This window comes from Vombatus ursinus, unplaced genomic scaffold, assembly GCF_900497805.2.
Source record: "Vombatus ursinus unplaced genomic scaffold, bare-nosed wombat genome assembly UNPS02014847.1, whole genome shotgun sequence".
In the NCBI taxonomy this organism is placed as follows: Eukaryota; Metazoa; Chordata; class Mammalia; order Diprotodontia; family Vombatidae; genus Vombatus; species Vombatus ursinus.
The window spans coordinates 4324216-4346029 of record NW_020954625.1 but is presented as its reverse complement, the minus strand read 5'-3'; the positions used below and the strand labels follow the sequence as shown (position 1 = coordinate 4346029).

Sequence of the window (21814 nt, the reverse complement as noted above, 5' to 3'; positions counted from 1 at the left end):
AAACGAATAAAGTAAAACAGACAGAATTACAAAGGAAACCAATTAAATTGAAATATCATCAATTTAAAAAAACAAGTTCACTGGACTCCAGGTGGAATAACGGTAGGTAACATCCATACAGCACTTTAAAGTTTGCAAAGACCTTTACAAATATTATTTCATTTGATCCTCAACGATCCTGGAAGGGTGGAGCTAAACTAAGGCAGGCAGAGGTGAAGTGGCTCGTCCAGGGTCCCACAGCTGGATACATCGTGTGACCTTGGACAAGTCCCTTCTTGTCTGGGAGCCTGTTTCCCCATCTGTCAAATGAGGAAGGCGGACGACGCAGCCTCGGGCTCCCAGGCCAGGATGCAAAGGTGATCTCCTCAGGGGCTCTGTGGGGGGAGGGGGGTTCCTGGGCCGCCCTCCCCCCACCACAGCCCCCAGAGCCCTCCTCTCTGTTCAGGTAGCCGGACGACGTTGCAGCGCTGGCCCCGCCCCCGGGAGGTGGCTCTCACCCCGCCCCCCCAGGCTCCCAGGGCCCCGCACCCAGGCTGGGGGGGAGGGGCCCAGATGGCAATGGGGGCGGGACTCAGTTCGCGTCGGTTCCTCCCCCGAAGAGGCGGGGCTACGTCTGGGGCGGGGCCCTGCGGGCGGCCCTCCTCCTCCCTCCCTCCCTCCGTTCCAGGTTACCCCTCCCCCTCCCGAGGTCTCCTCGCGCTGTCTACGTCACGCGGCGGTTCCCTCTCTTCCTCTTTTTTTTTTTCTTTTGCCAGGGCACAGAAAGGGCCGCCCGCTGGGGTCTGCTTTCTCCTCCACTTACAGCGAGACTGTCTCCGGCCCCCTGCGACCGTTGCGCCGCACTTCGGTTCACGACAACCGCCGCCGGCCCCTTGCTCCGGAGCCGGCGGGAGGGAGGGGGGTAGGGCGGGGCAGTCGCAGTCCCGGGCGCGCGCAGCCAGCCTCGGCCAATCCGCGACCGCGACAACCTCAGGAGGCACGCCTCTTGTCCGAGGGCAGCCAATCAGCGCTCGGCAGCCCCACCTGGGCTGGAAGAGAAAAGGACAGAGAAAGAATGAATCGTGCGCGCGCCCCCTCCTCTCTCTGCCCTTCCCCCTCCGGTGCAGCGTCGGGCGCCTCCCTGGCCAGGGGAGAAAGGAACGGTTGGGAGGGAGGGGATGGAGGGATGGATGGAGGAATGATTGGAGGGATGGATGGGTAAATGGACAGAAGGAGAGATATGTGTGTGCATGGATGGAGAGGTGGGAGAAAGGGAAGGATAGATGGATGGGTAAGTGCCTCGGCTGCTGAATGGATGGAAGGATGAATGACGTCCATTATTAAGTGCTTTCTCTGCGCAGCTGAGTACCAAGTTAAGTGCTAAGCTGGAGACACAGAAAGCAAAGCAAGACCGCCCTGCTCGGAAGGAGCTGACGTCCCAACGGGGCGGACCACGCGGAAGGACTGCTGCCGTGGCTGGCATTTAGAGAGGGTTGTAAGCTTTGCCAAGCGTGGATCGTCACAACAGCCCTGTGGTGTCGGCGCAGGGAATGCAACCATTTAAAGAGAGGAAACTGAGCCTGGGGCAGGTTAATATCGGAGTTTACACTCTTGACTTCAAGTACCGCTCTCTACTCTGCCACCTGGGATGCGACTGAAGAAAGAGCACGGGGTGTGATGTGGTGCTGTTTTCTGAGCCATCCCCGCGCTCCCTACAATGCCTCACGCTGGTTAGTTTAGGAGATGTTTTGCAGAATGCCCCGACAGCGGGAATCTCACACTCTGGAATCCAACCACGGTGACCTACTTACGGCTTCCTTGAATTTTTGCTTTTCTTAGAACTGTTTACCTTTGCACAGGGTTTCCTCCATTTCTGAACTACATTCCTTCCTCAAGGCTGCCTCTTAGCATCTCTGCCTTTCTCCAAGGGACCATGTTCTGTAGGAGACCTTTACTTTAATGGTCAGCACACCTCTTTCTCCTCAAAGTATCTGGTATAGAAAGAGATTCAGAGAAACATGGGAAGACATATATGAACTGATGCAGAGTGAAGTGAGCAGAACCAGGAGAGGAATTTATCTAGTAACAGCAAACAACTTTGAAAGACTTAAAAGCTGAACAATGAAGTGAACAACCATGATTCCAGAGGATTGATGATGAAATATGCTACCCACCTCCTCACAGAGAGTGGTGAAGAGTAAGAGCTACATTTTTTGGATTTGACCAATGGAGGAAGCTGTTTTGATTGACTATGCATATTTTTACAAAGGTTGTGTTTTTCTTCTTTTTTTAATCTAAATTGGAGGAAGAGGTAGCAGGGAGAAAAAAAAATGCTTATTAATTTAAAAAAATTTTACTTTTAAAATTATCTTGTATGTACTTATCTGTATGTACATGCCCTTCCTGCCTCTTTCCCTACCAAGGAACCTAAGCCCCTCAGTACCATGTACTGTTTTTCCTTTATTCAATGTATCCCCAGCACCTAAGACAGGATCATAGATAAGAGCTGGAAGGGACCTCACCGGTCATGTGGTTACATAGTGCCTTGCACAAATAGATGCTTAATAAATTTTTTTTTTGTATGAGAATAAGGGAAATATCCTAATGCCCATTATGCATTCTCCAGTAGTCATACCCCCAGCACCTTTTGTAGTATATAGCAAGGTAATGGTAGTCCTGGGTCTTCAAGGGCTATGCCCAGAGAGTAAAAGCTCTGGCAGGGCCTACCAAACTGAAAAGGTGCTCAGGATGGTCCAGGGATAGGCCTGCCGCTGAGGATCAGTTTAGCTAAACTTGGAAACCGTAGGCAGCTCTCTGAGACTATAAATTATTGACAAGTGACCCATCTGCCTCTTGGAAAAGCCAACCCCTTTTTGTGTGTTCTAGTCTCCTTTGATGGACTGGGGAAGCCTATAGATCCCTTCTCAGAATCGTGTTTTTAAGGCACAAAATACACAAAATTACAAAGGAAATCGATTATATTGAAATATAGTTATCTAACTTTTTAAAAATCTAGTTCAGGGTCTTCATGTGAAGAATGCCTGTGGGAAAGGGAGTTCCCATACCCTCCCTTGTTAGGGAATCCCCAACAAGCTAATGATATCACAGGTCCAAGCAAAAATCTGGTTTACTGATTTTTAGATGTATGAGAAGGCTTCCTAACAGTGGCAGGTATTCCAAAGAAAAATAGACTGTCTCAAGAGGTAATTATTAATAATAATAACTGCCATTTATGTGGTACTTTAAGGGTTACCAAGTGCGTGATACACATTGTATTTTTGGCTCTTTATAATCACATTGTGAGGCAGCTGCCGCAAGTGTTATTATTATCTCCATTTTCTGAATTAGGAAAGTTGGTTGTGTAAAAGTGAAGTGACTTCTCATGGTTCCACGTTACATCAAATGAGTTCTTCGTCATGAGAGGTGCTCAAGCAAAGAATGGGAAAGGATTGGTCAAGTATGTTGTTGGGGGGTGGGGAGGTCTTGTTCTTAGAATTGTTGCTTTCCGTGGCCTCCAAGGTGCTTTCCAGCTCTGAGATTCTGGGATTCTAAGCTGTCTGCTTCCTTAAATTTCCATTGCTATGGACAGCTTCTAAGAAGAAAGTTGACTTTCCAGGTTCTAAAGGTGGCATATCAAAGCACAGCAACAGGGCTGTAGAGAAGTGAAACTGAGGCCACTCCCCTCCAGAGGGAGACTCCTCCATCCCTTCAACCCAAGATTCTTGTGAGACTGTCTCCCTGGACACAATGAAGTGGCCAGAACCCCTAATCTGCAGCCCCAAGGCTAGTCAAACAAATGGCAATCTCTGTGCAGTTGTCTAAACTAGCAGCCAGGCCTCCTGCAGCCCCTGAAAGCCCCTACTGTGTGCTGCCTGAAGAGAGGAGATATTTTGTACAATGGCAGCATTGTTGTCTCCATGGCAGGCTCCATGGATGAAGTGAAGTATAAGTCTTTTCCAGGTCTAAATTGATGCTTCTGTGACCAGCAAGACCCAAGAAGTTACTGGGTGTATCTGCTTCTTTATCAGTCACTTCCATCCTCAGGGCCTTTATAGATGTGACCATCTCTCAACACTAGGGCCAGGGCTGGAAGGAGTCCTATGTGTGTGCTGGAGACAAACTAGACAGAATGGCAGAGATGAGGGTTCTTTCCCCCTGAAGGATTCCCCAAAGCTCAAAGACTTCTCTCTTCTTTCTTTGACTTCTTCTTGGAGGCCATAAGATCCAACACACACCTGAACAGGAATTCCCCTCTACCCCACACCCAATAACTTCTTTGATCCTGCTGGCCACAGAAGCATCTTTTTAGAGCTAGAAAAGACTTTGGTATCACTTCATCCATCCTCCTCCTCTGACAGATGGGAAAACTGAGGTTTTCCCTGTGGACTTAAATGACTTACTTAACATCACACAGGTAAAAAGTGCCAGGACCAGGATTTGAACCCAGACCCTCTGACTTCAAATTCCAGACACTTTCCACTGAACTACTTTCAAATAAAAACAAAACAGGATACATTCTCAATGAATTTGAGCCTAACCCCTGATCCCCATTTCATTCTTTACTCTGTCTTCTGCTACAATGACATTGGAACTGAAATGGGCTCCACATGACAAGACATGAAAGTAGGAATTTTTGTACCCAGGACAATCTGCATGAAGCTTTTTTTTGTAAGATCAGAGATCTAGAGCTGGGAGGGGTCTCAGAAGTCCTCTCATCCAACCTCTTCATTTTACAGACAAGAAAAGTAAGCCTGGAGAAGCTGACCTGACCAAGATCACACAGGAAGTATCCGAGGTGGGATTGGAACACAGGTCCTTTGCCTCCAATGCCCATGTTCTTTCTCCTCTACCAAGATGTGACCCTAGTGGGTTATGAGCAGCACACTACCCTAGGGTAGGAAGATCAATGCTTCTACTTAGAACTGATATGGGAGAAGAAAAGAAAGGGAGGAGAGAATCTTAGCCTACCACTTGGTAGTTTCCTGTTCTAATTTATTCCTGCTCGCTAGATGCCCAGGTCTGTAATTTCTATACCACTGAGGGACTACAAGGGTTTACATAGTCTAACTTCAGTGCCCTGGGCAAAGCCCCCATTGTCCACCCCCTCTGGTTATTGTTTCCACCATGAGTCTTGCTGTTCCAAGTTAGACCAAAAGAGAGGAAGGTAGCCCTCCCCAAGTTGAGCATTCTCAGAAATCAGATAACCTCAGTCCTTCTAGAAGAGAGAGTCAATTCAATTCAACAAATATCTTTTAAGAGCACATGCCAGGCACTGTGTGAGGCACTGGGAATATAATGCTGAAACTGAAATGGTCCCTGCCCCCAAGAAAGAAGCTTGGATCAACTCCTCAGCAAGCAATCATTCAGTAAACACTCAGTGCCTATTATTAGCTTATGTGTCATAAATTTAGGATTGGAAGGGACCTCGGGCCACCTAATCCAACCTCCTCAATTTACAAGAGGAAAGTGGGGTCTGGCGAGGTTAAGTGTCTTAGAACAGAATGTTTTGTATCCCTAATGCCTAGCACAGTGCCTGGCAGGCTGTAGGTGCTTAATAAATGTTGTTTGATTTCTCTACTGACAATTCTTTAGTTCTGTTTTATTTTTTATTTCAAATCTTCCTCCCCTCCCCTACTGTCCCTGCCATTGAGAAGGAAATCAAAACCTACTACAAATATGTAGAGCCATGCAAAACCAATTCCCATATTAGCCATGTTATCCACCCACCCTACCGTCACCCCATCTCCCCCCCAAAAAAGAAAATATGCTTCAAGCTCCACTCTTGAGTCCATCGGTTCTCAGTCTGGAGGTGGGCAGCATGTTTCATCATGAGTCCTTTGGAACTGTGGTTGCTCATGGTGTTGATCGAGTTACTAAATCTTTCCAAGTTGATTATCTTTACAATCATGTTATTGTGTAAATTGTTTCCTGGTTCTACTCATTTGACTTTGCATCAGTTCATACATGTCTTCCCAGGTTTCTCTGAAATTATCCTCTTCTGATATCATTCCTTACATCTGTTAACATCCTTTATACTACTCTTCCTATCCATTGTTCAGGATCATAAATTTAGTACTGGACAGGACGTTCAAGGGCATCTAATCCAACCCCCTCGTTTTATAGAGGAGAAAACTGAGGCCCAGAGTAGTGAAGTGCCTTCCCCAAGTCACACAGACTCTTCCTGCACACTGTATATATCTCTCTATTGCCCTTTGGGGATCTCTAGCTTCACCTCTTCAGAGACTATACTAGTCCATGATTCTTAGCCAAATGATAGCACCAAAAGAATATTAGTGTTATAAATCTGGGGGAGATAAATCAACAAAATATTCCATAGTTCCTGCCCTCATGGAACTTACATTCTACTGGGAGATATGTGTAATATAGTAGTTGCAACGCAGCCTGTGAGGGCAGTGATACCATCCATTCCACATTTGGATGTGGAATACTGCAGGACTTGAGTCTAAATCCCAGAGCACATGGTTAGGTGTGCTATAAGACTAGTTCTTGAAGGCATGCCTGCAGCAACTCTCTGTCTCTCTGTTTCTATCTCTCTCTATCTCTGTCTCTGTCTCTCTCTACCTCTCTCTGTGTCTCTCTCTGTCTTTGTCTGTCTCTGTCTCTCTCCCACCTTGCTCCTGAATGATCTGACCTGGGAGAGGGAAACAACTGGTTTGTCTGTTGAAAACCAGACTATGATTAAGGTCAAGGGAAGGAAAGAGAAGGAAAATGTTGGCAGGACTGGTGGCTGCTGGCTCTCACCAAGGAAAAAAAAATCAGCATTAGATGGAACTGGAAACCCTGTGTAAACCTTTAGGGAATTAAGTTTATTGCCTAAAGGGCATGGTTATGAGTAAGAGACAGAAGTTTCAGAGAGGAGAGCTCTATCTAAGGAAAAATATCCCTAAAATCAGAGCTGCCTCAAATGGAACATGCGGCTTTGGAAGGGAGGGTGAGCCCTATCATAGATTAGGACCAGGAGACCTTACAGGCCTCAAATCATAGGATCATAGGATTCATAGACCTCAGAGATTTTGAATCTAGTCCCTTCATTTGACAGGTAATGATAACAATAACTAGCATTTATAGAGTATTTTAAGGTTTGCAAAGCATTCTACATATGTTAACAGTTTATCCTCATACCTCGGTGAGACAGGTGCTGTTATTATCCCCATTTTAGAGATAAGGATGCTCAAGGACTGCTCAGGGTCACAGCTAGAAAAGTGTTTGGGCAGGATTTGAACCCAGGACTTCCTGGCTCCCAGTTGAGTGCCCTACCCACTGTAGCATACTTCCTCCTGTCTAGTCCTCTCCTTTTACAGATAAGAAAACTGAAACTTAGAAAGTGGATTGTGTGGTTTGTCCTTCGTTCTCAAAGAGGACCATGACATCAGAGATGATGACACGACTTGCAATTGACTTTGATTTGAGTGAGAGCAGGCTGTGCAAGGTCACCAGCCCCACTTTCTCCTCCACAGCCATCTGGGTCCAGTGGCCAGATATTCATCAGGACGACTGGAGATGGCCCAGGATGCAATAGAAGACTTTGGCCCTTTAAGCTAAGGTCTTTTCAGGTTCTCACTTTTAGTGAGCCAATGCCCATTCAGTGAATAGGCCTTTTTAAGAAGTGAGTCAAGGGATAGCCCTTTTAATTAAAAAAAAAAAAAAAATCAAACTGGGAAGGGAAGACCCTCAGGGTTGCTGGCCAAAAGAGAAACAGTTACTATTTATATTCACTCTGAGCCTGGAGGGCCCAAAAAATGGTTTGCCCAAAGGTACACAACTAATAAGGCCCCAGGTTTGGCCGGTACCCAGGTCCTCTGATTCCAAATACAGCATTTTTTTACCTTCATTGCTATCCCAGTAGCCAACAGTCAATTTCCACTGCCGTGGGGTTTTTTTATGGCCTCTCCCAGGAAACAGAGGCCTTCCCAAGGTGGGACACTATCAGCTTCCTTCTCTTCAATACCTGAGAAGCTCCCCAACGGCTTATCAACTCACCATCTATTTGCACTTGGGAGTCCGTTGACATTTCATTGCCTTCAAAGAAGGTGCCAACTTGGCTCTTCCTCATCCCTCCCCTTTCCCTTCTTCAATCTTAGAATGTGAAACACCATGAATAATACATTATTCAGACAGTTTTGGGAGAAAATCAGAGGGACCTAAACACCAGAAACTGTTCTGGGGCTCCCAAGGAAACCACGGCATCGGGAAAAGAGCATCCGAAACAGTGTTAGGACATGAGGCCAAATCCCAGTTCTGCCACTTAACTGGCTGTATGACAGAGCAAGAACATAGCCTCTCCGTGTTCAAATTCAGTTGAAGAAGTATTTATTAGTCATCTTCTCTGTGCTCAGCACTGTTCTGTATGAGGGAGATACAAAGATGAAAATCACTCCCTGCCCTCAAGGAGCTTATGTTCTACCAGGGAGATACACATTTACAGATCAGTGGACAGGCAGGATAAACACAATGTAGCTATATTCTGGATCCCAACTCCTACTGGCACGGATGAGACTAAGTCTTAGAGTAGTAAGGCTGATGACATCTCTCCCTGAGGATCGTAGAATGACCTTTGAGGGGTTAGGGTGTTTTTCTTTTTAAAATGATGTATTTAAAATTTTTTTTTAGTTCCAAATTCTCTCTTTCTTCCTCCTCCACCATTGGAAAGCCAAGAAAAACAAAACCCATTGTAAATATGTGTAGTCATGTAAAACAAATTTCTGCATTAGCCATGTCAAAAAAAAAAACCCAAACGAACAAGAAAGAAGCAGAAAAAATGCTTTACTCTGCTCTGTGAGTCCATCAGTTCTCTATCTGGAGCTGGACATCATGTTTCATTGTGAGTCCTCCGGAATCGTGATGGATCATTGTCTTGATCAGAGTTCTTAAGTCTTTCAAAGTTGATTATCTTTACAATTTTTCTGTTCCTGTATAAATTGTTGTCCTGGTTCTACCCACTTGACTCTGTGTCAGTTCATTCAAGTCTTCCAAGGTTTCTCTGAAATCATCTCCATCATCTCTTACAGCACAATGATATTCCATCACATTCATATACCATAGATTGTTCAACTAGTCCCCACTTGTTAGGTACTCTTTCAGTTTCCAATTCTTCGCCAGTGGAAAAAGAGCTGCTATAAATATTTTGTAAACATGGGTCCTTTTCCTCTTTATTTGATCTCTTTGAGGTACAGACCTAGTAGATGCGTCAAAAGGTACATGTAATTTAATAGTTTTGGGGCACAGTTCCAAATTGCTTTCCACAATGGTTAGACTGGTTCACGGCTCCACCAAGAATGTATTAGTGTACCTATTTTCCCATGTTCCCTCCAGCATTTGTTATTTTCCTTTTTTGTCGTCTTAGCTCATCTGATGGATGGGAGGTGGTACTTCTGAGTTGTTTTAATTTGCATTTCTCTAATTATTAGTGATTTGGAGCATTTTTTTTTCATATGGCTAGTGATAACTTTGATTTATTCCTCTGAAAACTCCCTATTTATATCCTTTAACCATTTACCAATTGAGGAATGGTTCTTATTCTTGAAAATTTGACTCAGTTCCCTATATATTTTAGAGATGAGACCTTTATCAGAGAAACTTGCTGCTTAGATTTTCTTCCCAGTTTCTTCCTTTTCTTCTAATTTTGGCTGTATTGGTTTTGTTTATGCAAAAACATTTTAATTTATGTAATCAAAATTATCAATTTTTACCTCCTGTAAAGCTCTCTATCTCTTGTTTGGTCATGAGCTCTTCTCCTATTCATAGAACTGTCAGATAACCTCCTCCATGTTCCACTAATTTGTTTATGATAGTACCCTTTCCATCTAAATCATATACTCATTTTTAGCTTATCTTGGTATATGGAATGAGATGTTGGTACATGCCTGGTTTCTGCCAGACTGCTTTCTTGTTTTGCCAACAGCTTTTGTCAAACGGTAAGTTCTAGACCCAACAGCTTGAATCTTTCAGTTTATCTAATAATGGGTTCCTGTGCCCATTTGCTTCTGCATATTGTGTATCTACTCTGTTCCTCAGATCAACCACTCTATTTCTTATCCAGTACCAAATTGTTTTGCTGATTAATACTTTATAGTATAGTCTAAGATCTGGTACTGCTAGGCCCCATTCCTTCACTTTTTAAAAAAAATTGATATATTTTTATATTCTTGACCTTTTGTTTCCTCTAGATAAATTTTGTTGTTATTTTTTGTAGTTCTGTAATGTAATTTGGTAATTTGATTGATATGGCACTAAATAAGTAAATTAATTTTGGTAATATTGTTAGTCTTATTACTGGTCTACCATAAACAATTAACATTTGTCCAGTTGTTTAGATCGTTCTTTATTTGTATGAAAAGTGTTTTGCAATTGTGTGTTCACAAAGTTCCTGTGTATGTCTTGGCAGGTAGACTCCCAAGTATTTTATACTGTCTGTAGTTGTCTTAAATGGAATTTCTCTTTCTCTCTTCCTTTTGGAGTTTGTTGGTAACATACAAAAATGAAGTTTACTTTTTATCCTGCAACTTTGCTGAAGTTGTTAATTGTTTCAGTTAGTTTTTTTAGTTGACTCTCCAGGGTTCTTCAAGTTCTGATTCTAAGATGGTTCTCTTAGATGGTTGTCATCATACCATCTGCAAAAAGTGATAGTTTTGTTTCTTCTTTGCTTATGCTTATTCCTTTAATTTCTTTTTCTTGTTTTATTGCTATGCCTAGAATTTCTAGTACAATAGTAAATAATAGTGATGATAATGGACAACCTTGCTTCACCCATGATCTTACTGGGAAGGCTTCTAGTTTAATCTCCATTACCCCTTCCCGTTGTCCCCCTTAGTGAGATAATATGCTCTTGGTTTTAGATAGATACTTCTTATCGTTTTAAGGAAAATTCCATTTATTCCTGTGCTTTGTAGTGTTCTTTTTTTTTTTTTAAACAGGCGTGGACATTATGTTTTGGCCAAAGCTTTTTCTGAATCTATGTCTTATTTAATAATAATAGTTAACATTTATATGGTACTCACTTTATGCCAGGCACTGTGCTAAAAGCACTTTGCTATGATTATCTCATTTGTGCTCAAGACAACCCAAGGAGGTAGGTGCTCTTATTTTACAGATGAGGAAACTGAGGCAGACAGAGATTGACTTGACCAGGATCACACAGCTAGTAAAATTATCCGAAGCTGGATTTGAACTCAGGTCTTCCTACTTCCAGGTCCAGTGCTCTCTATCCACTACACCACCAAATTGTTAAGGGAATCATTGGAAAGACATCATGGATACAGAGCTGGACAAGACCTCTGAGGTCATTTAGTCCCAATTCTACTTATTTTACAGAAACTGGATAACACAAATTGAGGCAGCTAAGTGGTATAAAGAATAGTAGACCTATCAGGAAGACCTGATTTTGAATCCTACCTCAGGCACTTACTAGCTGTGTAACTCTAGACAACTCACTTAACCTGTCTGCCTCAGTTTCTTCATCTGTAAAATGAGAATCATAATAGACCCTCATGCACAAAGTTGTTATAAGGACCAGTAAGATGAAATGTGTAAAGCTCTAAATAAAAATTAGCTATTATTATTCTCCCCATGGAGTTAAAGTGCTTTTTCCAAGGTCACATGGGTAAGTATCAGAAGCTGGATGGAAACCTGAATTGTCTACAATGGAGCCAGGGCTTTTCCGCTGCCACCCACCCCCAGGTTTTCTTTGGCAGCATCGAGTTCTGTCTAGGAGACAGCAATGTTGCTGGGCCCAGGGACCCTGCTTCCCATTTGGCAGCCACCGGTTCTGGGGCCAGACCACTGTACGTGGTGTACTGTGCCTCTGGGCGCAGGCTGGCATTGGGTGTGGTCTGTCATTCACTGTTATGATGACAAGACATTTCTTTTTGCAAAGGACTTTGCTCCAGACTGGGAAAAAGTGCAGCTGAAGCTCTCCGCACCCCCCCCCCCCCCCCCCCCCCCCCGCCCCGGCAATGTTTTCATCCTGTTAGCATTTGGGATGGGGGTGGGGAGGAAGAGGAAGAGGAAGAGGACCTGTCCTGTCCATCTGGACCCACCTTTCACCTGCAGCCACACAGACTGGAGAGCTCCCAAATCGCCTAGTGCCCAGGAGTCCTTGTTTCCAGCTTCCCCCCAGTTCTACCCCCTCCCACGACCCCAGTCCCCAGGCCTTTTTTCCTGGCTGCTGCTCTGGGACCTTCCAGATCATTTCCATTGTCCTAAACTCTCCTTCGCCTTCGCAGTGATTCAGTAGTTAATCCTCAAAGCTCCCCTGGGTGTGTCTATACTAATGCCTGGACCACTCCCTTTCTGCCTGGATACAAACTCTACTATCGCCACCATCACCAAGAAAATCATAATCATAATCATAATCATAATCATAATCATAAAGATGAGAAAAACCGCGATAATCATGCTAACAATAAATGCTGGTACATCAAGGATTCACGATGCCTATCTCAACACCTCCACACCTTAGTAGACAGTTTTATGAGTTGCTGTGGCCAGAAAACCCTCATGCTCTGGTGGCCAGGCTTCTGTGGATGAATCAGCTCTACCCTTGGCAAGGAGGTCCCTCGATGACAAACATGCCCGCCGTTTACTGGCTCGTAGTTAAGCTTTCAAGCTTTGAGGGAACAACAGAGCTTGTGCTCAGTAAGTCAATAAGCATTTATCAAGCCCTACTATGTGCCAGGCGCTGGCTAAGTGCTGGGGACACAAAGAAAGGCAAAAGACTTGAGGAGTTCACAGTTTATTAGAGGGGGCAACCCCACATGCTGACAACTGTATCCAAACAAGTTACAGACAGGATAAACTGGAAATAATTCAGAGAGGGAAGGCATTAGCATTTGAGGGCATCAGGAAATACTTGGTGAAGGTGGGATTTAGGCTCCGTGGTGTACAGTGGGAAAAGCATAGTTTCTGAGCTGGAGGCTCTGGGTTCAAATCCTGACCCTGTCCCCTTGTACTTATCTGGGCCTCTGTTTCCTCCTCTGTGAAATAAGGGGATTAGTCTAAACAGATGGCGAGGTCCCTTCCCCTCTTAGCCTATGGGATTCAACAGTCCCCGATACAAAAAAGACTTTCCTAGAATTTAATGCTGACTCCCATTTTGGCAACCCATCAGGCCTCCGAAGCACTTTCTTTACTACAATCGTGGAGGTAGGTGGTATAAACGTTACAGATAAAGAAAATGACCCTGCTAAAAGCTAGTCCAAGACTCCAGTTCAGACCTTCTGACTCCAAGTTTCCCTGCCCTAACAATAAAAATAATAATAATAATAATAATAATAATGTTATTTTTCATTTGTAAAACAATTACAGATTTGGAAATACTTTCACTTCTATTGTCTTATTTATTCTCCACCACAATCTAGTTATTTGTGTACTAGGCTTCTCTCTCCAATTGGATTGAAAGTTCCCTAAGGGCAGGAATCCTATCCATGTCTGTATCCCTGAGTTGAGTATACCTTACTGTCTTATAGGATCAAAGATTTAAAGTTGGAAGAGACCTTCTGGGTAATGTAATCCAACCCTCTCAATTTATCGGTGAGAAAGCTGATGCCTAGGGACGTCAGGTCACTTATAGAAGGTCACCCATGGATATAGTGGTAGGGTCAGGATTTGAATCGAGATCCTTTGAATCCAAATCCCATGCTCTATTCATTGTCCCAGGCTGCTCCCATATAAATGGAAAATGAAGTCAAGGAATAACGCAGAAACAATATGTGTAAAAAATGTTTTTGAAAGAAAAGGGGAAAAAAAAGCTGTTTCTGGTCCCCCCAGATTTTTTGGTCTCTCCCTCCTGAAATCTCTTCGATGGATTCTGAATATTTTGAGTATTTACTTACCTGTGTACCTCTTATTCCTACCCCTGCCCCAAGTAGAATAGAAGCTGATACAGTTAGAATTACTCCAAAAGTCTAAGGCAGACAGACACAGAGCTGAAGGATTTCAGAGCAGCCTTTTGAGAGGGAGCCTCTCAGGAAGGAACCTCAGAGACCATTCGGCCCAGCTTATGCCCGAAGTAGACTCTGCTCTACTGTCCTCTCTACACATGGCCTCTGCATGACTATTGACCTCCCTGCCTCCCTTTGAGGCCCGGCTGGAATCCCACCTTCAACAGGAAGCCTTCCCGAACCCCTCTCAATTCCAGGGCCTTTCTTCTTTTAATGATTTTCTTTTTATCCTGTAAATAGCTTGCTTTGTATATATTTGTTTGCACGCTATCTCCCCCATTAGATTGCAAGCTCCATGAGGGCCTCTTTTTTCAGCCCCAGAGCTTAGTACAGTGCCTGGCACATAGTAGGTGTTTAATAACTATTGATTGATTGATTGACTTGAAGACTTGAAGACAGTAAGTGGGGAATCTCCAACGAGAGGCCTGCATTTGCATTCTCCAAAGGACCACATTCCACTTTGGAAGAGTTTTCTTCCTTAGAAAGTTTAAAATCTAAATTTTCCTCTTTGCAACAACCACCCATTGTTCCTAGTTCTGCCCTTTGGGGCCAAGAAGACTAAAGCTAATCCTTCTTTCAAAAAAAAATTAATTTAATTTTAATTTTAATTTTCGGTACCAACTTCTCTCCCTTCTTCTCCTCCCTCCCCATCTATTGAGAAGTCAAGAAATATGATTCCCATTATAATATGAAGTCATGTAAAACATTTTTATGCAACTAATTCTTCTTTTCAGTAACAACTTTTCAAATACTTGAAGAAAGTTATTTTATAGGGGCAGCTAAGTGGCACAGTGGATAGAGTACCAGCCTTGGATTCAGGAGGACCTGAGTTCAAATCCAGCCTCAGATATATAACACTTCCTAGCTGTGTGACCCTGGGCAAGTCACTTAACCCCATTGCCTAACCAAAGGAAAGAAAAAAAAGAAAGTTATTTTATAACACCTAAGCCTTCTCTAAACCAAGCCAAACATTCCCAGTCCCTTCCACCATGAGGGAGGGGATAATCAGAACACATAAACACAAACACACACACACACACACACACACACACACACACACCCCTTTTCAATTTCCTTTTTGCACATTGTCATACCTCATTAAACTGTTAGCCCCTTGAGGACAGGGACTGTCTTTTGCTTATTTGTATGGCTAGTGCTTAGCACAGGCACTGGCACCTATTTCTACCTCACGGTACAATCTGTCCATCCTACACTCCTTCCCATGGTCCAGATCCCAATCCATCCGTGCTTTTATCATCCCACTCAACTCTTGATAAATTTCCTCAGTGTCCAGCCAACAGTGCTGAGGGCCTTTACCTGCCTTTCTTCCTGATATTAGGTATGTGGGTGCTTGATGAATGTGTATTGAACAGTCCAGTCCAAAAAAGCAACTTCACCAGTAAAAGACTGTAAGCTCTTGATGCCAAGGACTATGTTTCTGTCTCTCATTGTATCTCCCACACTTAGCACAGAGCCTGGCACACGGCAGACAAAATTTTAGATGTGTGTGTGTGTGTGTGTGTGTGTGTGTGTGTGTGTGGCTAGATCACAGTTCCTGTGAAAAAGGCTTTGGGGTACTTGGACACTGCAAGATAGTGTGGTTTGACCACCCCAAATGTTCATGTGCTCTCGGAGTGTTGGAGAGACAGAAAAGGGAGGTGACCGTCTGTCTCAGTCTCCATCCTCGTTAGGCTATTGTTGGAGTCCAATGTTTGATTCTGAGTACCTCATACAAGGAAGGACGTGGAAAAACTGGAATGTGGCCAGAAGAGGAAAAAAAAATGTTGAAGGGTCTGGAGATCCTAGAGGGCTCATGACATTGTTAAATATCATCATGTGGAAGGGGAGTTAGACCCATTCTGCCCAAGCCCAGATGGTGGAACAAGGAGAATAGATAGGAATTGCAAAGGGGAGAATCTGGGCTCAGTCTCCTAACCATCAGAGTTGTCCCAAAGTGGATTGTTCTGCTCTGGAAGGTAATAATTCCCCTGTCATTGAAGGATGGATGAATACTTGTCAGGGATGTGTTAGAGGGGATCTCTGCTTTCCGTGTTGCTTGAGTGATCGACCCTTTGAGGTTTCTTCCAGTTTGGAGCTTCTGTGATATCTGAAACTCAGAGAGGTTTGCTGACTTATTCATGGTCAGACAGCAAGTGCCCGGAACAAAGTCCAAACCCAAATCACCATATTCTGAGCTCTTTCTCCTATACCTGCTACTCTCCTTACTCTGCCAATTCTATACATTCTAAAAAGCTCAGAGGGTGAAGACCTCTCTTTGTTTCAGCCTTTTCACGCCCAAGTCTGACCTTCCAGAGGAGGCTTTCTCCGACGGGTCCAGTCCATATCAACCCCTCCCTTCTCTAATTCATATGATAGTTATTATCTCTATCTCATCATACAATCTGTCCATCCCACACTCCCTCCCATGGTCCAGATCCCAATCTATCCATGCTTTATCATCCTACACAACTCTTGATAAATTTCCTCAGTGTCCAGGCAAAAGTGTAGGGGGCCTTTACCTAACTCCTGACACTGGGTATGCAGTAAAAATATTAGCTAGCATTTCTATAGCACATTGAGGTTTACAAAGCACTTTATAAATATCATTTCATTAGATCCCCAAAGGTAAGGGCCAGAAGGACATGCTTGGGAGTACTCTCATTTTACAGATGAGGAAACTGAGGCAGAAAGAGGTTAAATGACTTGCTCAGAGTCATGCAAGTAGTATCTCAGGCTGTATTTGAACTCAGTTCTTCCTGACTCCAGGTCTAGCTCTCTATCCACTGTGCCATCTGAGTCTTCCAGGGGACCACACTGGTTGGCCATCTGCTATCTTTTACTTGACACATGCCCTCGCCCACCTCCTTTTCTGCCCCTTTGATGATATCTTTCATGTGGCATCATTACCCTTCATTATAGACTGTTCTGTTCTCTAATTATCCACTCTGCACAATTTAGCACTTTAGTTTATCTGTCTATAATGCTGATGTAATTGGTTTTTGTTTAAGTCTCACTTCACTAGTGAAACTACAAGCTCCCTCTGGGGGAGGGAGCATGGCCGGCCTGACCTTCATAATGCCGGGCACGAAACACTTTTTGATGGGCTGACACTGATCTTGGGCAAACCACACTCATTCTTTGTGGCTCAGTTTCCCCGTCTATAAATCGAGATAATTTGAAGGTGAATAGGTGCCTTCCAGCTCTTGTAGTCTAAAGGGCTGCCATCTCAAAACTCTTTCAGCTCTGAAATTCCTTGTTATAAGGCCTGTCCTTTGAGGCAGCATAGTGAATAACAGGTGTGCACTGAAGCTAGGAAGACCTGGGGTTGTCTCCCACTTCTGATTTATACTGGTTGTGTGATCTTGGGCAAGTCATTTAAGATTTCAATGCGTTTCTCAAGTATGGATGTCCTGGAGACCCTTTTAGGAGGTCCTCGACATCAAAACTATTTTCATAATAATACTAAGACATTTTAATTTCTAATACAATAAACATTGACAGCTATAACCCCTACAAGCAAGAGAGCTTTGAGAAATTCCCAATAACTTTTACAGTTCTAAAGAGGTTCTGAAACCAAGTTTGCAAATGGCTGCTCTAGGGTCTCTCTAAGTAGCAAAGAAGGAACTAAAATATGTTGGTAGATATATTGGTATTCATGTCATCCCAATTACAGATCCAGTCCCTATCCCTAGGATCTCTACACCTTTGGCATGTTCTAAAGTCTCTTTTCAGCTATATAATGTCCTAAGTTCTAAGGTCCTTCTCATCTGGAACCTTTTATGTTCTACGGGTCCTTACAATAAATAACAATTGACACTTGTGCAACTTATTGATAAGCCTTGATTAATGTGCTAATGATGTGTGAGGGGATTGGAGATACAAAGACAAAAATGAAATAGACTCTGTCCTCAAGAGCCTTACATTCTACTATTGTGCTATAAGAAGTGATGAGCTGGTGGATTTCAGAAACACCTGGAAAGACTTACATGAACTGATGCATAGTGAAATGAGCAGAACCAGGAAAACATTGCACACAGTAACAGCCACATTGTTCAATGATCAACTGTGATTGATTTACTTCTCAGCAATACAATAATCCAAGACAATTCCAAAAGATTCGTGATGGAAAATTCTATACACATCCAGAGAAAGAACAGATGGAGTCTGAATGCAGATCAAAGCATGCTATTTTCACTTTTTTTTATTTTTATTTTTTTTCATTTTGTTCTAGTTGTTTTTTCACAACATGACTAATATGGAAACATGTTTTACATGATTGCACATTTATAACCTATGTAAAATTACTTACCATCTTAGGGAGGGAGGAGGTGAGGAAGGGAGACAGAAAAATTGGAATTCAAAATTTTATAAAAAATGAATGTTAAAAATTGTCTTTACATATAAGCAGGAAAAAAAAATAAACTATTATTAAAAAAAGAGAATCTTACATTCTACCTAATGCTTTTAAGTCTTACTTTCAACTTTGAAAAAATGCTTTGAGCCGCTGGAGAACCATACCCGGGATTATTAGTCTCATTTTACAGATGAGAAAACTAAATCTCAGAGAGATTAGGCAATTTACGTAGGGTCACACAGCCAGCAAGGGACTGGGGCAAGATTTGAACAGGGTTTTTTCCAAGGTGCTATCAGACACAATTTATCATTAAAAATAGGATTTTATAATGGATAGGGATAGAAACTGAATCTGAGTTTTTTAATATCATCTTCTTTGCAGTTTATCATCCTAGAGTTCTGCCTGGGCCAGACAGAGGTAGAGAGACTTAGGGACTCAAGCCAGTATGTGTCAGAGGCAGGATTTAAATAGGCTTTTTCCCTTCTTTAAGACCCATTCTCCAGCTAGGTGACTTAGCCCTAGTTCTAGGGCCATATACAGGTTTGAGACTAGATCTATGATTTAGAATTGTTGCACCTTCTTTGTAATTTATATTTTTAGGTGCCTGAGACACAGAGGAGCAGACTTGTCCAAGATCAGAGTTAGTAAGGCATTCCTTACTAGAAGCCTTTCTAATAAGATCAGAAGTGAAACAGGGATGCCATTATTATTCAATAGTGTACTAGAAATGCTAACTATAGCAAGAAAAAGAAATGGAAGGAAAAAGAATAAGCAATGAGCAAACAAAACCATCACTTTTTGCAAATGATATAATGCTTTACTTAGAGAACCTAAAAGAATCAACTAAAAAAATTAGTTGAAACAACACTTTAGCAAAGTTTCAGGATGTAAAATAAACAGCATTTCTATAAATTACCAACAAAATCCAGCAGAAGAGATAGAAAGAGAAATTCCATTTAAAATAATTGCAGACAGTATAAAATATTTGGGAGTCTATGTGCCAAGACACATACAAAAATTATATGAATACAATTACAAAGTGCTTTTCACTCAAATACAGATCTAAACAATTGGAGAAATATTTATTGTTCATGGGTAGGCCAAGCTAATAAAATAAAAACAACAATACAACCAAATTAATTTATTTATTCAGCACCATACCATCATACTACCACGGAATTATTTTATAGAACTAGAACAAATAGTAACAACATTTATCTGGAGGAAAAAAAGGTCAAGAATATCAAGGGAATCAATGAAAAAAAAAAGTGAAGAGGGGCTAGCAGTACCAGACCTCTGTATTACAAAGTGGTAATCATCAAAACAGTTCGGTACTGGATAAGAAATAGAGGTGGTGATCAATGGAATAGATTAGATACATAATATACAAAAGTAAATGACTACTGTAACCCAGGGTTCGATAAACCCAAAGATCCTAGCTACTGGGGCAAGAACTCACTATGTGAGGGGCAGCTAGGTGGCACACTGGATAGAGCTCCAGCCTTGGAGTTAGGAGGACCTGAGTTCAAATCCAGCCTCAGACACATAACACTTACTAGCTGTGTGACCCTGGGCAAGTCACTTGGCCCCATTGCCTAGCCAAAAAGAAAAAAAAAGAAAAAGAAAAAAAAGAAAGAAAAAAAAGAACTCACTATTTGACAAAAGTTGCTGGGAAAACTAGAAAAGCAGTTTGGCAGAAAATAGGCATAGATCAACATCTCACACCAAATATTAGGATAAGCTCAAAATGGGTCCATGATTTAGACATAAAGGGTAATATCATAAGCAAATTTGGAGAGCATGGAAAAAAATTACCTGTTAGAGCTACAGATAAGGGAAGAGTTTATGACCAAATAAGAGATAGTGAGGATCATGGGAGATAAAATGGATAATTTTGATTTCACAAAATTAAAAAAGTTTTTGTGCAAACAAAATCAATGCAGCCAAAATTAGAAGGAAAGCAAGAAACTGGGGGGGGGGGGGAATTTACAGCAAATATCTCAATAAAAGTATCATTTCTCAAAAATATAGGGACTGAATCAAATTTTCAAGAATAAAATTTATTCCCCAATTGATAAATGGTAAATGGATACGAATAAGTAGTTTTCAGAAGAAATCAAAGTATGAAAAAATGCTCTATATTGATAACAATTAGAGAAATGCAAATTAAAACAACTCTGAGGTACCACTTCATTTATCAGAAATGATAAATGCTTGAGGGAATGTGGAAAAATTGGGACACTAATGTGTTGTGGGTAGAGTTGTGAACTGGTTCAACCATTCTGGAGAAGAATTTGGAACTATGCCGGAAGGCCTATAAAGCTGTGCATACTCTTTGCTCCAGCAATACTACTACTCAGTCTGTACCCCAAATAGATCAAAGAAAAAGGAAAGGCACCTATATGTACAAAAATATTTATAGCAGCTCTTTGTGTAGGCAAAGAATTGGAAAGTGAACTGATGACCAACAATTGGGGGGGTGCAGCTTCAGTGGTCCTGTCCTGATCGCTATCTGGCCACTGGACCCAGACGGCTCTGGAGGAGAAAGTGAGGCTGGTGACCTTGCACAGCCCTGCCTCACTCAAATCCAAGTCAATTGCAAGTCATGATGTCACCGCCCTGATGTCATGGTCCTCTTTGAGAAAAGGACAAACCACAACCCCAATCACAATCAGTTGGGGAATGGCTGAACAAGCTGTGGTATATGATTGTGCCAGAACACTATTGCAAGAAATGAGGATGGGGGTGGTTTCGGAGAAGCCTGGGAAGACTTGCATAAACTGATGCAAAGTGAGCAGAACCAGGAAAAGGTTGCACACAGGAACAGCAACACTGTGTGATGAACAACTGCAAGTGACTTTGCTGTCCTCAGCAATACAATGATCCAAGACATTGCCGAAGGACCCACGACGAACAATGCTGTCCCCCTGCTCCAGAGGGAGAACCGAGGCGGCTGAAGGCAGAAGGAAGCAGACTTTGTTTGTTTTTTGACATTTTTTTTGTTTCTTGTCTTTTTTCTGCAACGTGGCTAAAAAGGACATAGGTTTTGCCTGACTTCATATTTCCTGCCTCATCAGTGGGTGGGGAAGAATTTGGAACCGAAAATAAAAAATTTAAATTAAAAAAGAAAGCAGTCCGAGGCCCAGCAGCCAGTGCACCGCGGCCCGAAAGGGTTAAGCGCCCCGGGCTGGGACGCGCGGCTCCGGGCCCCGCCCATCCCACTTCACTTCCGGCGCCCCCCCCCCCCCCCGCCTCCCTCCTCGCTTCCGGTCGTCGTCGCCGCTGCTGCTGCTGCGGGGCTGAGGCGAGGCCGGAGGATCGGGCGGCGGCGGCGGCGGCGGCGGCGGCTGAAGGGGAGGAGCCGGCGGGCGGGCGGAGGGAGGCGGCGGCGGCGGCGGCGGGAGAGGGAGGGAAGCGGCGACTGAGCGGAGCGAGCGCGGCAGCCCCGCCCCGGCCCGCCCCCCCCCGCCCCAGCCCGGGCCCGCCGCCGCCGCCTCCCTCCGCCCGCCCGGCCCGGCCCGAG

General features: G+C 43.3%; 1 protein-coding gene across 12 annotated transcripts in view; it reads right to left on the bottom strand.

Moving 5' to 3' along the window:
• LRRC20 (leucine rich repeat containing 20) overlaps positions 1-889 on the bottom strand; it is a 103434-nt gene extending 102545 nt beyond the window's left edge. For 10 of the 12 annotated variants that reach the window (XM_027840707.1, XM_027840697.1, XM_027840703.1 and 7 more), the window contains exon 1: positions 803-889. The gene's annotated coding sequence lies outside the window, so the exon portion shown is untranslated. Of the gene's footprint in view, positions 1-142; positions 453-802 lie in introns of those variants that run through there. The other 2 variants (XM_027840701.1, XM_027840702.1) reach the window with 1 other exon arrangement.
• Positions 890-21814: the final 20925 nt, after the last annotated feature.